A 16,315-nucleotide genomic window follows, 5' to 3' on the forward strand; every position below is an offset into this window, starting at 1 on the left:
CTCTTGATTACGGCTGTGCTCACTGCACCTCACTCATCCGAGCATGGAAAGCTGTAGCATCTTCTAGACAAACCTGTGTCAGCTGTCCAGGATCGAGCGGGCTTGTTCTTTGGCTATAAGCCTTCATGATTACACAGGCTTGTGCTTTTTGTTTGCAGTTTAGAATTATGTGATCTTCTAAAACCCTTCCCCTTGGTTGGGGATATTTTTTTCAAAATCCGTAAAATGAAATCCCTGCAAATAATAACCTGTAGAACTCTGTGCAAAATATATTACATCTTTAGCATCTAGAAGAACCTACAGTTCTGATAACTTTAATTGGCTCCCTGAAGCAAAATTATTCCTGGGATAACCAAGGCATATTTCTTAAAACATGGCAGAATTTGGCCTTAGGAAATTTCTTTTAATTCTAATACATCAAAATTACTGGCTGTTTACATAAGAACTATTCTATAGAGGATTATCTATTTAAGACGTAATTGTGTACTGAGAATGAATTGCGAGCAGAAAGTAAACTTAAAATTCGGATGTTACATTTAGAGGTCGTTCAAATTCTGTAGCCTCTTATTTACCTGGGTTGTTTTCTTTTTAATGGTTGTTTTTCTACCCTCTTTCTTCCCCGGGTGTCCAGATGGTCTTAAAGCCATTGGTTTTGTGGGCTTGGTAGAATGCTTAGAAGAACTTGAAGTTATGAGGGTTGTGGGGAGCTGCCTCAGGGTGGGAGCAGGAAATACTAAGCACAGGGTGGCAGAGATGGATTTGCTGCTGCAAATTCTTGGGACCCTGACCCGCAGATGAGATACCGTGCAGGTTCCAAGAGACTGGAGTGGGGGGACGAGGGAGGAACTCTGCTCCCTGGGTTGATGAAGAGCTCACCTGTTGTCCCTCTCCACTTAGAGTAGGAAGGTCTCCAATTCCCATCAGAGTCCAGAGCGGGGAATTCAGAAAGTGCCTCATGGAGCCAGCCCTTGCCCTTGGCACTGGATTGGAAGGCGTAATTGGGTGGGGGCTTGGGAAGGGTTGGGAGGAGCAGGTGACAGCTGATGTGACGTGAAAGTCCTGGTCCCATGCTGCGATGTCCTCTGGCCCCTGCCACTTAGAGCTTGAGTGGTGGAACTTGTCACAGGTAGATTTTTAGTGTTCTGTTTCCCTTCCCTGCACCGCAGTGGGTGTAGCTGGTGGGAATCCTCCTTCCTGTACTGAGGTGCAGGACGAGTCCAGGCCTGCCTCCTGAGAAGGAAGCTGAGGGCACAGCCCCTCCTGGTGCCTCTCTAAGAAAGCCCAGGTGTGATGAATTGAGCTCACTCAGGGGTCTCAGCTGGGGCGTTTGTGTCCCCAGGGGACATGTGACAGTGTCTGTACACATGTTTGCTTATCACAGCGAGTGGAGGTCACTGCTGGCATTGTGTCAGGGATGGTGCTAAATGTTCTGCAATACCCGGGGAGGTGCCTGCAGCAAAGAGGCCAACTCCGAAAGTCAACAGCGCCACGGCCGAGGAGTCCTGGGCTTTGTGTTCTGAGGGAGTCGGGTGAGGAGAGGCCACTGTGGGAAGCCCTTCCTCCCAGCTGTGGCAACCCTGTGGCTAGGGGACAGTGTCCAAGCCACTCGGCTACGAAATGGTTTCTTTACTTCCTAGTGCCTCCTTCCAGGGCCTGCCAGCTCTCAAATTTGGCTTAACTGGGCCTCCACAGCTCCTTCAGCATTATCTTCCTCCTTCTTTTCATTATTTTGGTACTGGGATTGAACCCAGGGGATTCACCATTGAGATGTTTCCTCCTCCCCATTTATTAGCTTTGGTTTTGAGACAGGGCCTTGCTAAGTTGCTATGGTTGGCTTTGAACCTGCCTCAGTCTCCAGAGTTGCTGGGATCATAGGTGTGGCCCCTGGGCCTGGCTCGGACATTATCCTTCAGGGACTCAGTCAGTTGGAATTGGTTTCTTTTGCTTGCAACAAAAATGCTTATCATCACTTAGCAAAAGTAGACTTTTTTTTTTTTTTTTTTTTTAATACCGGAACCGTTTTCCCTCCCCGTAAGTAGAATTTTATGTGGAACTTCATTATTCACCCCAGGGGAGAAGGGGTGGTTGCTTGTGACTCAGTTTCCTCACCAGTGCCTGAGAGGTGCTCATAGGAAATTGAGGCTTCAGGAAAACTTATATGGAAGCATGAAGACTCCTGTCATAACCTGAACTAGAGGACATGAAACCACCATAGCTCCTTCTTTCCTTGTTAGAAGGAGTTTGTGTGATTGCTTAATTCATGAACAGTCGGGTGTTGGAAGAGGAGGAAACTCTGTGGAATGAGGGTTAAGTGGAAGGCTTTCTGGGCACGGGGGCAGCCTGTGGGGCAGACCCAGGCGTCAAGGCTTGGGTCACGGTCTGGGAGTGGGGCAGGTAGAGCAAGGCCTGGCAGTGGGGGTGGGTTCCAGGAAGCCTCTAAACCTGGGGCCCCAACCTCAGATTCCCACAGGCCATCAGGTACATGGCTGGTGAATCAGGCGGGTATTTGCATGTTGGAGACACGGGATGGTCTTCCCATCTATGCTGAGCATATGTGTCTCTCTTGACCTGCATTTGATTATTTCTCTTAGGAGAAAAATCATGCAAGAGTAGAGGTAAATGGCAACTCAACTTCAAGGTGGCAGAGTCACAGGGAGTGGTAGACATTGTGGCCAAATGGAGACTGAGTATCCCATCCAAGAAAGCAGCTGCTTTTCGGATTAGGCAAAGATTACGACAGGGGATGGCAGGGTCTGGGAGACGCATTGCTCTGCTTTGAAAGAGAAGCCCAAAATCCAAATTTCCTGTGAATTTTCCCTTTTTAAAAAATTACGATGTGACTGTGGCTTACATTTGATTGACTGGACACCAGCTTGGGAGCGCTCTCTCTGACTGCAGCCCTGGGTTGCCTCCCTCTGTCTGCTCTCTCTCTCTCTCTCTCACTCTCTCTCTCTCTCTTCCCCTCTCCCCCCACCTCCTCTGTCTCCCCGCCACCCTCTCCTTCCTCTCCTTGATCCCAGCCTCTCTTCACCTCCAGGCTCCAGCCGGCTCTGTCTTTTGGAGGACGCCTGCTGCCCTCTGGCTCACACCCTGCCCTTGGCCTGTTTCCACACTTTTTTTTTTTTTTTTTTTTAAAGAGAGAAAAATAGTCTATTATATTTTCCCAGATATTTACTATTTCTGTTGCTCTTTCTTCATTTCTGAAGTTACAAACTTCCTCCTAGTATTCTTCAGTAGTTTATTTAGATACACACGGCAGGAGAGTGTGTTTTGACATATCATACACACATGGAGTATGACTTTCCATTCTGGGGTTGAAGGTGATGTGGCATTACACAGGTCAAGTATTCATATATGAACATAGAACAGTGATGTCCAATTTATTTTACTGTCTTTCCCATTCCCATCCCTTCATTCCCCTTAGTCCAATCCAGTGAACTTCTATTCTTCCCTCCACCACCCTTATTGTGAATTGGCATCCACATATCAGAGAGAACATTCGGCTTTTGTTTTGTTGGGACTGGCTTATTTCACTTAGCACGATACTCTCCAGTTTCATCCATTTACCTGCAAATGCCATAATTTCATTCTTCTTTATGGCTGGGTAATATTCCATGGTGTATATGTACCACAGTTTCTTTGTCTATTCATCTGTTGAAGGGCACCTAGGTTGGCTCCATGGCTTGGCTATTGTGAACTGGGCTGCAGTCTTTGTCCTCGACCACACCCTGCCTTGGCCTCAAAAGCGGACCTCCACTCTAGATATGAGTCAGTGACCTTGGAGGACGGCAAAGGATGTGCAGAGTCTGGAAACTTGCCAGGAAGGCATGCTGGGGAGAGCACCAAGGTGGGCACATGTGACAGGGTGGAGTTGACCACGGCCCGGGTGGAGGTGGGGGTGGCCCAGGGCGATTGTGCAGTGACAGATAATTCTGGCCACTCAGCTGGGCCTGTGGGGTCTGCGCTTCACCCCAGCAGCAACAGGGGGCTGCTGAAGGGGTTGAGCAGGTGGGGCAGGCAGAAGCCACGTCTCAGAAGAGGTGACAATGTCTATAGCAATGTGCAATGTGGGTGGAGCGGGAGGAGAGCAGCACCTTCTAAGGAGGCGGCAGCAGAACAGCAAGGTAGAGTTAAGTGCTTCAGGGGACGAAATGCCACCGGGTTCTGGGGACTGCTTGAGGGGTCAAAATAATGAAAACAACCGCAGCTTTTACTGCTGCCCAAGCTCAGTGGTTAAACGCCTGGACGGAGCCACAGGGTGGGCCATCTGTGGTCGTCTCATTGTCCATACACCTCAGTTTCCCTGCCCGCAAAAGAGAAAATAACAGTAAGATGATTAATTGGTTAATACATGTCAAGAGCTTAGAAAATACCTATGTAATACGCAGGAAATTAATAGGCGTTCTGCTTTAGATAAGCTGAACGTGAGCTTCTTGCTACCTCTTGACACCTGTTATCATGATCTACACAGAGGACTCCCCCTAGCTGGATGTGGAGCAGCAATCATTTATTCCAACACTGAATCTCAGAGAGGTTGGGTAGCTTGTGGTGCCACACAGTAACTGGCAGGGCTGACATGGAACCTGGTCTGGAATCAGATGCGCAACATTATTTGGACAGTTGATGCCCAGGGTGGGGTGGGGCAGTTTGGTGAGGCTCTTAGCATGAGGAAGAGGCCAGTTTCCTGCAGTTCCTGGAAGCATAGCTCCTGCCTGCAGCGTGGGCTGGGTCAGTGGATAGAAGGGGCTGGCACTGGGTGCAGAATTTCCTTTCCAGTGGTTGACTCCAGCAACTGCTGGCCGAGTGGCACCGGGAGCTGGTTTCCAGGGACAGTGATATGACCTCCTTAGCGGAACAGTTTTCCTATTAGAGCTTTAGAAAGCCTGGCCTCAGTCTGGGGTAAAGGACTTTGCAGCCACTGCTGTTCTCACCTCAGGGAGACTCTGGGCAGGTTCATCTACTCCGGGTCCCTCCTCTCGTATTCTGCCTGGGAGACAGTCACAGTGTTGTTTTGGGGAATCTGCAATGTCACGTCTATCAACAGCTCTCTGCTTTGTTTATGCACAAGGAGGAGAAGTGCAGGGCTCTGCATTAACACGTGTTCCCAAGCTGCGATGGCAACCCAGCAAGGTTCCAGCTGGCTCTGTGGTAGGAAGAAGGTGTGTGTGTGTGGTGGTGGGGGTAGTACAGAATGGGTGTCTTTATCAGTGTTTTCTCTTTCCTCCCGTGGTCTTTCTCTCTCCTCTCTCTCTCTCTCTCTCTCACACACACACACACACACACACACACACACACACCCCACACTACACTATGGGTTGATGTTCTCCACTCGTGCTGGGCTGGGCAACTAACAGAGATTCTTTCTCTCCTGGAAATTCTACTTCCCATCAGAGGCGTCCTGTATCTTGAAACTGTGCAAAAGCCTTGGTATTTGATATCCTGTGGGCTCTCGGTGGGTTTCAAAGGTGGATTAAATTGCCAGGTAGGTTGTCAATAGAACATCAAGCAGGAGTGGAGCTGTAGTCCTGAGCAGCGCCGCTCCGGGGAGGGTGGGCGGCCCTGTCCAGGGGTCCTGTGGCTTTTGCTTCTGATCAGCCAGGGAAAGAGCAAGTGAATCTCGAATAACGTGAGAGACAAAATCCTGTGGACCCAGGAGGCCCTGGGCAGGTGGGAGACAGCTTCATGGAGAGCAGGTGGCACTGAAATGCCTCAGCTGCATCTGCCCTGGGGTGGGAACCCCGAGGCCGAGATGCCTTGGGCAGTGTCACCATCTCCACCCCTACCCCACCCCATGCTGATCCTTCATCTCATCCTCTGGGTTTCGTCTCCTATCTAGGTCTAGATCTTGACCCTCTAGACGTCTGTCCCCCACTGCCACTCCTGGCCCAGCTGTCTTCTCTCCCCATTGGCCTCCCAGCTGGTGTGTCCTGCCTGTCCTGGTCCACTCTGTCCCATGCTGGCCTGCAGCCAGGGTACTCAAGGCAAACTTGATTCTCTTCTTTTTGTGTTTAGGGTAAAGAAGAAAATTCTTTGCATGCCCACGTCATCTCTGTCCAGCCATTTTCTGTCTCTGATGTCCCCACCCTCAGGGGTCCAGTCAGGTTTCCCTGGGTCCAGGTCCTACCTGCGGCTGTGTATTTAGGATGCTGATTGTACCCTTGGGTCACCACCTGATGAGCCTTCACAGGGCAGCCCAGTTCATTCTTTTATTCAATAAATGCTAGTTGGAGACCTACTATGTGCTGGGCCTGGCTCCTTGGTGCTGCTAATAGGACAAAAGAAGATCAAGTCCCTTCTCTCATGGAGCTTATATCTTCTCAGCAGAGGAGACGTGGGTTTGCAATGTGTTTTGGGGGGTGATAACTGGGGTGGGGAGAATGAAGCAGGTGAGAGGCAGGGAGCAAGAAGCGGGTGCGGGGCCAAGGACACCTTTGCTGAGGAGACTCTCCAGGGAGCTGAGGTGCAGGTCCTGGGCCTGTGGGTCTGGGAGCCCTTGGCTGTGTCCGCCTCCAGCCTTTGTCTGCTCACAGGCGAGTTCCTCTTTGTGTTGCTGATCACAGGCGCATTTTCCCAAGTATCAGTACAATCTGTGTGATGGTTTGTTTCCTGAATGGATTACTAGCTCCACACAGGCGTGGGCTGTCTTCTTTCCTTCCTGCCTGCCCATCACTGTGTCCCCAGTGCTTTACTTGACATCAAGGAGAAGTTCAGTAAGTAACTGCGGAATGAAAGCAGCATACTGCAAGGAGAGTCCCCAACCCCTGCAAAGACTCGCTCCCGCCTGATCCTTGGAGGACCTGCTGTGGGGGTGCAGAGCCCAGAGTCAGGGCCCTGGAGCAGAGCGCCCCTCACTCTTTGTGGCTTGTGCCTCTGCATCTGCAGGAGGGAGGGGACCAGGCGGCTGGAGCAGGGTCAGACAGGGAGTGCACCTGAGGGCGAGGGCCTGGCCAGGCCACCGAGGGCTCTGTGGCTCTCTCAGAAGGTGGAGGGTGCACAGATAGCCTGCAAGCTCACAGCTGAGTCAGTTGTGTTCAAACTCACCGGACACCTCCAGTCCATCCCCCACCCAAGCTCCCCATCTGTCCCCGTCAGACGCGGAGCAGGCTGAGGAGACTGTGAAAGAGCAAGTGTTGTTGGAGGCTTGGGGGCAGCCTTCTCTTCCTCACTACAGGAGATAAGGAATGTTACATAAGTTGCCTCAGTGAGATCATCAGACAGGGAGACCTGGACCAGGGGCCTCTGAGTAACTCTTCCTTGAAATCGACCAGGAAAACAGAACCATTAACTGCTGGGGGCGCTGCCGTGTGGCAGGGTCCAAGATGAAGAGGGGAAGACACGCCTCACTCCTGCATCCCCTGCTTCAAGACCACACCGATATTCTGAGAAGCTGGTAACATTTCAGAGCAATTAGCAGAAGTGCGGCCTCTCCTGGGGCCTGTGCGCGCACCTGTGATTACACCATGTGGCCGTGAGCGTGGGCCGGCCAGGCCTCATTCCAGGGGCACTTTGGCACTCAGGGCATAAAGCAGCTCAGCTGCTGGTTTGAAAAGTGGACGGAGAGCTGGGGAGGAGGGAGCCTGGACATTCGCTCTCTGCCGTCTTGAGACTTCTGCTGAGTGCCTCTGCCCTGCTCCAGGAGGCCGCCCGCCTGGGCCTGCACTGAGGAGCCCCCACTTCTTAATGGTGTTTTTTTCCTGTGTGGGTTTTACCCTCAGCTAGACTCCTGTGGTGGCCGCTGCTGGACTGGCACCTTCTTGAGGGCAGGAACAGAGCCTTATTCCTGGGGGTACCTCAGTATCACCTGCTAAGAGAGGGCTCACAGGAATCAGGCCCTTTTCTGTTTGACAGTCTTCCGTGGATGGTAGTAACTGAGCACCTCCATCAAGCCACACCTGAAGTTTGACTAATTCAATTCTATTTACTTTGTTTGGGCTCTTGATGGTTTGCTGAAGCAACCTCAACCCAACTTCCATGCAGAGAGGCCTCGAAGCATCCAACGCCAACGGGGCCCAGCCTCTGTACTTTCCTGCCCGCCTTTCCCGCTCAAGTCCGCTGTGTCTTCGACAGGCTCGGCTCGATCCTCTTCTCTTGAGGAAGGATTAGAGCAGGTATCACCAAACTGTGGCCCTTGGACCAAATCTGGTTTGTTCGCTCGTTTTTTAAAATAAAGTTTTATTGTCACACACATGTCCATTGGCTCACCTCTTGTCTGCAGCGGCTTTCATGTGACAGCAGGATGAATAGACGTGTGCTACAAACTGTGGAGTAGTGACAATGCCTGAGAGCTGCAGCACGGAACTGTCCACTGTGTGGCCTTCCCGGGAAACGTGGCCCACCTTGGCCCGGAAGAGTGGTCAGCGGCCTGGCCCGGGGGCACAGGCAGGGTGGGCAGAAGCCCAGCTGTGGTGCTGACTGAGTGGGTGAATTGCTGCAGCTCCCTGAGCCTCGTTTTTCTTGGTCAGCAAGAGCGTCTGTGTCGCAGGCTTATGATAATCACGCGTGAGCGTGTGCAGAAGTCCTTTGGCAGAGGCTCGGGCTGCGAAGAACAGCTAGGTAACACGGGGCCGGTTGCCAGTGCAGCTCTTCATGTAGAACCCCCAGACCTTGGAGGAGCTGGTGAGCTGCTTTATTGTCTGACAATTTTTCTCTTGGTGAAAAATAATCACCTAAAGGTTTAGGCAACGCTGTGGAACACAACCCTAACTGACCGTTTCAGTGGGGCTGCAGAGGGGACCAGGCTCTTCATCTGTGCTCGGCCCTTCTTTTGTTTCCTGAAACACAAGACAAAAAAAAAAAAGTCTCCTTTCAGCTCTCAGAAAAGGTCATGTTGGACGACTGCAGTATGTTAGCGAAAACTCAGAAAAGCTTCCAAATCAAGGAAGCCGAGGCGGGAGGCGGGGAGGACTGGGAGATGGTGCTGAGGCTGCACAAGGCTTCGTCCCAACCCCGCACGGTCTGCTTCTGGAGCCTCAGCAAACAGCTTTGTGAAGAGCTCCATTCTGGGATATCTTATTTAGAAGCAAAAAAGCAACACAGAGCCTCAAATACCACGTTGCGATGGGGACAGCCATTGCTGCCAGCGCCTCGTCAGCTCCACAGATGTGGAACCCAAAGGCAGTAGGTGACTCTGAGTCCAGGCGGGGGCAGTCTGGCGGGAGTCCAACCCTGATTGCACGGCTCTGTTACCCAGGACAGTTACTCAACCTCTCTGAGCTCCAGACAGGTGATAAGAGCTGCTGCTTGGTGGGGGGATGAGGGTAAAAGAGGCAGCATGTGTCCCGTGGCCGGCATGGTACCAGTGAGGGACGTGCAATGATTTATTAGCTGGCACTACTGTGTGGTTTGGCAACATTATTTTCCCTCCTCTTTATATAAAACCAGCACAAAAGTGTGTGTGGGTGAACTTGTTCAGGCGGTCACTAGGGGAGTCGGGCAAAGCAGTGGATGGAACTCTGCGTCATCCCTTGGCTGTCTTTGCAGGCGGGGGCTCACCTGCGGAGCCTCAACATAGGCAAGGTCCTGGAGTGGAAGGCCAGCAGCGTGTCCTCCTGAGAAGCTTGGCCGGGTTCCTGGGAAATGATGTCCTTAAACCAGACTCGCATGTGTGTTTCAGAGAACCAGGACCCCAGGGAGGAAGCCTGCAGCACCTGGCGTCACCTTCCTCCCGGTGGCTCGCCAGTGCCACCACCTCCCCTGGCTCCTCCTCAGCTGCCGTGCTCAGGAGGAAGGGGTGGTGGCAAGGACGTGAGCACAGGGACATCCTCACACAGCTGGAGCTCTGAGGCCAGGGCCTTTCTCACAAGGTCAGGAGTCTGAGGGGAGAGCCTCTCTTGGGCAAGCTGTCTGTCCATATTTGTTTTCCAAAACAACGTGTGAGAATAGACACTGTTGGAAATGGCCCTGTCTAGGTACTTTGGGTTTCAGGGAGCATTTAGAGATGAAATCACTGGTATTTGGTTAAAAATTGGGGACCCCCTTCCTAAAGCCCAGCTGGTTCTTTGCTGGTCTGTGTCACCCCCACAAGTCTCGGGGTTGTGCTTGGAAAGACCTTGGTCTATGGCTTGTGCCTTTTCTGGTTTTTGAAAGAAAGTCTGGAGATCACATGCAGCGCTTCAGGCCTGGGCAAGGGGAGTCTCCGGCTGGCCGCGCTTTCGGGTCTGATTTGTCCCAGGTCTGTCCCCTCTCATTCCCTCAAGCATCCTACCAGGGCCCCAGAGGAAAGGACTCCAGCCAGGTAGGACTCGGGGTGTTGCTTCCTCTGCCTGTTCCTAGTCTCCTGGAGGCTGTGAGCGTCCTGCCTGAGTTAGCCATCGAGTTGGTGGGCTCCGCTTCATGCCTTCCTTTCTGTCACCTTGAGTCTAGGGCAGTTATTAAAGACCATGCTTGGGGCATCGTTTGCCAACTTTTGTGTGAGGGACAGATGGTAAGTATTTTGGGGCTCCTGTTGCAGATTTCCCACTCTGCCAGTGTGTCGGGGAGGTAGCTATGGAAAACAGGTAAATGAATGGATGTAGCTGTTTCCAATATGAGTCTATTTATAAACCAGGGAAGGCTGGGTGTGATCCATGGTCACACTTTGCCTACTTGGATTTAGTGGGAAAAATAATATAGACTTGGAAGTCACACTCTGGGCTTGACCCTTGGTTCTGCCACTTCTTAGTTGTGTGACCTCAGGAAGCTATATAACCTCTCAGGGCTTCAGTTCCCTCCCCTGAAAGGTGGGGCTTGAGGGCGGTGTATGTCACAGGTGGTTGTTTCAGGTGGTGATCTCTGCAGGGACATGTAAGAAATGTTGAATGAACCCTGGAGCTTTATGATTTCATCCTAGTGCCCATGTCATGTTCTGGAGGCCTTGCCGTAGTTTGGATATGGCTTGAGTTTGTCCCCCATTGGTTCCTGCGCTAGAAGCTTGACCCCAGTGTGACGATGCTGGGAATGGCAGGATGTCTGAGGGGTGGGGCCTCATGAAAGGTGATGAAGTCATTGGAGGCAGTGATCTCAGAAGGCATTCATGTCATTCTTAAGCGACCCTGCGAGAACGGATTGGTGGAAACACAGCAAGCCTCACCCCCTGATCCTTCCAGATGTTGAGAGTCACAGCCGAAGGGGCCCCAGCAAACTTCCAGCTGCCAGGTGGTGATTGGCTCACAGCAGCCCCAGCAAACTTCTAGCTGCCAACTGATTGGCTCCTCTGCGATGATGCTCATTGGGCTGTTTCCCTGCCCTTTCAGACCACAGAGCTGCTCATTGGGGGACTTTTTTTGGCTCTGCCCACATGACCCAGCCAATCAGCCTCAAGAGCAGGAGGAGTGGGGGAGGTGGAGAGGCTTGTGGGAAGCTGGTGGTGGCAGTTGGGCTCTGAAGGTTTTTTCCTGAGGAGCTGTGTGGTTTGGTGTGTGGTTCTAAAAACAAAGTTCATTTCTTTTGACAAGTGTCTCCTGAATTGTGCCCAGCCAGACTGCGGCAGGATTGGTGGAAACACAGCAAGCCTCACCCCCTGATCCTTCCAGCTTCCTGCGCCATGTCTCCTTCTCACAAGTGCTCTTGCCATGAGCTGTCCTCCATGTTGTGATGTAGCCAGAGGCCCTCACCAGAGGGTTGCCACCAACCCTTGAGTTTCCAGAATTGTGAGCTACATAAGCACCTTTTTTTTTTTTTTACAAAGTACCATCCTCAAGTATTTTGTGATAGAGACAGAAAACAAACTATCAGAGACCTCATGGCAAATCTGTGAGCAAATGGAAGATTAGGAAAGTTAAGTAACTTGACTTTATTCCAAGCCAGGATGAGTTGGAGCTAGTTGATGTATCAGAAGGACTGAGTGTGTCCTTGAGAAATGGAGGACAATATTCGCAAGAGAATTGAACTGCAGGGGAGGGGAGCATCTATTCACCATAGACTTGATTGCTTTCCTCATTTGTGTCTCAAATTCATAGTGACCAGTTCCACTTCAAGACATGAGACTGGTTTCAGAGCCCAGAGTCAGAACAGGTGCAGGTTCAGAAGAGCAAACTTCTTTATGATGTGATATTGAGTTTGGCAAGCATTGCTGTTGGTGCCCATGTCCTGAGTCAGGACCTTGGAGTCTGGCTTCTGCCCCAAGGGACTAGATATTGGTCTTGATTCTGGAAATAGCCTCTCTGTGCTTTAGGTCCCTGGCCGTGTTTAGGGAAAGGATTATTATGTAGATAATCGCCCTTTATGTAGTCCTTCACCTGTTAGGTGATTTTGAGCACAGGAGACATTCAGTAGAAGTTGGTTTAGATCCCACCTCTGTTACTTTCTCACTCTGTAAGTTACTTTGCCTCACTTTTCCTACCTGTAGAACACCTACAGGTTTATGGCCCGATAATAGTAAGAATTAAGTAAAATGGATAATATTCGTACGGTGTTTATCCCAGGGACTGGCACAGAATAAATGTTCAAAAATGGTAGTGTAAAAGCCAGTCTTGGTACAGAAATGTAAACGTCAGCACACGCATAAAGACCCTAAAAATAAAGGCTTCCTAAGACTAGGAGTGACCTGAAGGGACACATTGTTTGGTTCCTCTTTTCAGCAGAGAGATGTCTAATAATTCCAGGGCAACAGATGTTATCAAGCCTGATATTGCAAGGAGACTCCTTAATCGGTTTTGTTGACCTTTTCCAGTGTTATATAACCTTGAAATCCAGCTGTGTCACATGGCAGCCCTTAAGGACTTGAGACCCTGACTGGCTACGACTGTATCACTTCAGCACCTTGGACAGGGCTCCAGCCAGCATGCAGGCTCTATAAATTTTTGGTAAATGAATGAAAAAACATCATTAAGAAAACACACCCTATGGCCAGAGTGAAATCCTTCTAATTCTAACTTAGCTTATTTGCTCCCTTCTGTTTCTTGTCCAACTGGTTAATAACTTTACTACCCAAAATGGGAAGGCAGTAATTTAGAAATCCCTTAGGCTTCTTCTCTCTATGTTAATCTATCCTTGATTCCTTTATCTTGTTCTTTTCTTTGACTCAGTTTTAAGCTCTATTCTTGATAGGCATTGGGCTACATGATTCCACTCAGCTGGAGACGCCTGGGATGACTGAGGGTAATAATTCCCAAGCCATTGCAGATAATATGCAAAGCAGAAAATCCAATTATAGGTAATTAGGAGTCAACCCAAGATTCTTTAGAAAGTGGCTTGGAATTGCCTTATGGCCATAAACAACTGAATCTGAATGAAAATTAATATGAAATAACTTGATCAGTAATTTATATAATTATAAGTTTCCCAGGACTTCTCGCTGCCATTCATTCAACCTCAGCATTCTTAGACACAAGAATTGCAGATGTCGGAATGTATTTTACAGGTAACGGGTACTTTGTTTGGAACTATATTAGGATCTCTTTGTGCTATTTATGTGGTGTTAATAGTTTTACTATTAAAACTTCATAGTAGTAAATGGAATGAATTAGCTCTGCAAAGCTTGAATAATAACTCACTGCTCACTCTCGTTTCCGTTTCTTTCCACCCACAGCAATTTTTCAAAACAGAAATAGCTTTATTATGAAAATCTCTCTTATGCATATTGAAAAACTTCAGAATTTTACAAAAGACAGAGATCGCCTTTAATTTATCACCTAGAGATGATCATGATAAACTTCTTGGAGTAGATCTTTGGTCTGTGTCTATGTATCTTATTCTGTCTCCTCCTCTATTGAGAAACATAAAACCGCCCATGTATTCTGTCTGGTGATAGGGTATTTATCACTTAACATTCTTTCTGTCATCAATAAATATAGAACTTTGTCACCATTTAAAATGGCTGCAGGGTAATAGTCCATAGTTTATGTATTTCAATTCTATCGTTAGTTCAAAGTCCTCTCCTCTCCACCTCCCACTTCAGCTGCAGCTGGATGGTCACTTTATATGGAGGACCTGACCAGGTTTGTACAGAGACAATTCAGGATGGGAGACCATCTTCTCAGCAAATGGGGCTGGGACAACTGGTTCCTCACCTGAGAAACAGGAGCCTCAATCCTGGCCTCATTTCAAACCTAAAAACGAAAGTGGAATAGATCAGAGACCCAAGTGTCAAATCTGATGAAAAGCAATTTTTAGGAAAATTAAGAGAAAAAAATGTTTTGATCTTTGGTTAGGCCAAAAGATTTTAGAATGCACACAAAAATGATGGACCATAAGACAAATCAGTGATACATTGGACTTTGTCAAAATTATTAACTTGTCCCCCTCATGGAATTATCAGAGCATGAGAAGTTAAGGTACAGGCAAGTAAAACAAAAATCACAAAACAAGTAATTGATAGAACTACTTGTATATAAAGAATTCGTATGACTCAATAAAAAAGGATAACTCTGTCCAATATTGGAGAAGACTTGATTAGTCATTTCACCAAAGAATACATGCGAATGTCAAATAAGTACATGAAAATATCCTTGGCATCATTGGTCTCTAGAGAAATGCTGATTAAAACTATGCGGATTCTTTTCCTCATCTGCTAGAATGACTAGAACTGAAAAGACTAGTCGTCTCAGGAGTCGACAAGATAGGAATGGAAGGTGAGATGGCTTCTTTAGAAGATGTTTTGGCTTCTTAGAAGTGTCAACAATACCCACCGCATGACTAAATAATCTCATTCCTAGGAATTTTCTCAGAAGAAGCAGAAACGTAGGTGTTCACACCAAGACTTTTACTTGAATCTTCAGAGCAGCTTTGTTCATAGTAACACCAAGCTGGAAACATCCAGATGTTTATGGGTAAACGAGATGTGTATCTGTACAATGGAATACTATTAGCAATCAAAATGGCTAACTGTGAGTGCACACTGCAACAGGATGGGCTTCAAAGCCTTTTTTCTGTGGGAGGTCAGCCAAACACAATAGTCTTGGTATTGCATTATTTCATTTGTGTGAGATTCTAGAAGAGATAAGATGTATTGACAGAAACTCGTTTGGCAACTGCAAGGGCCCAGGATAGGGCTAGGGATTGTAAAAAGGCATGGGCAATCTTTTATTATTATTATTATTTTTATTCCAATTTGTTATATATGACAGCAGAATGCATTACAATTCATATAATACATATAGAGCACAATTTGTCGTCTCTCTGTCTGAACCCAAAGTAGAGTCACACCATTAGTGTCTTCATGCATGTACTTAAGGAATGATGTCCATCTCCTTCCATCGTCTTTCTATCCCCATGCCCCCTCCCTTCCCCTTCCTCCCCTTGGCTCTATCTAGAGTTCACCTAATCCTCCCTTGCTCCCGATGACCAACCCCATTATGAATCAGCCTCCTTGTATCAGAGAAAACATCTGGCATTTGTTTTTTTGGGGATTGGCTAACTTCACTTAGAATTATATTCTCCAACTCCATCCATTTACCTGCAAATGCCATGATTTTATTATCTTTTATTGCTGAGTAATATTCCATTGTGTATGTGTACCCCATTTTCTTTATCCATTCATCTACTGAAGGGCATTCAGGTTGGCTCCACAGTCTAGCTATTGTGAATTGTTCTGCTATAAACATTGATGTGGCTGTGTCTGTGTAGAATCCTGTTTTTAAGTCCTTTGGATATAGACAGAGGGGTGGGATAGCTGGGTCAAATGGTGGTTCCGTTCCCAGTTTTCCAAGGACTCTCCATACTGCTTTCCATATTGGCTGCACCCATTTGCAGTCCCACCAGCAGTGTATGAGTGTGCCTTTTTCAGCATGGGCAATCTTTTTGGGATGATGAGGATTTCATCATGATTTCTCCTGGTGGTCTTGTGACCATGTGCATTTGTCTGAACTCATCCGATTATACGTTTAAAATGACCTAATTGTATTGTTTGTAACTTAAACCTCAGTAAAGAGGATAAAAATGTGGTTCCTGCTCTTATGGAATGATTCACACAAGCCTACGGGTTCAGGATTCTAGAATTACCCGGCAGGCAGGCATTTCTTGGGCGGCAAAACTCTAGCAATTGTATTCATCGGAATCCACAGTTACCCACTGCTGTGAGGATTCTGATCTCTTTGTGTTAACTCACCCATGGGCAGTGTTCTTGCCAGAAGCATCCTGAGTCTGCTCTTTGCATGGACAGAAGTTGGTGGTAACCTAGGCAGCAGGGAGACCCACACCACTGTGTGTCGGGAATCGTGTCTAACTTGGTTCATGAAGGACTCCAGGGAGCTGGAAGGTAGTGGAAATGGAAATGTCCCTTGACAGACCCTAGATGGCTGTATCATTTGTCTTCAGTCGGTCTCCACTGAAGGTTAAGTTCATTTTCTTATCATCAGTTGCCAGTCTCGACGTAAGCATTCAGATGTGGATGAATTCT

The sequence above is a fragment of the Callospermophilus lateralis genome, chromosome 3 (assembly GCF_048772815.1).
Source record: "Callospermophilus lateralis isolate mCalLat2 chromosome 3, mCalLat2.hap1, whole genome shotgun sequence".
Classification (NCBI taxonomy): domain Eukaryota; kingdom Metazoa; phylum Chordata; class Mammalia; order Rodentia; family Sciuridae; genus Callospermophilus; species Callospermophilus lateralis.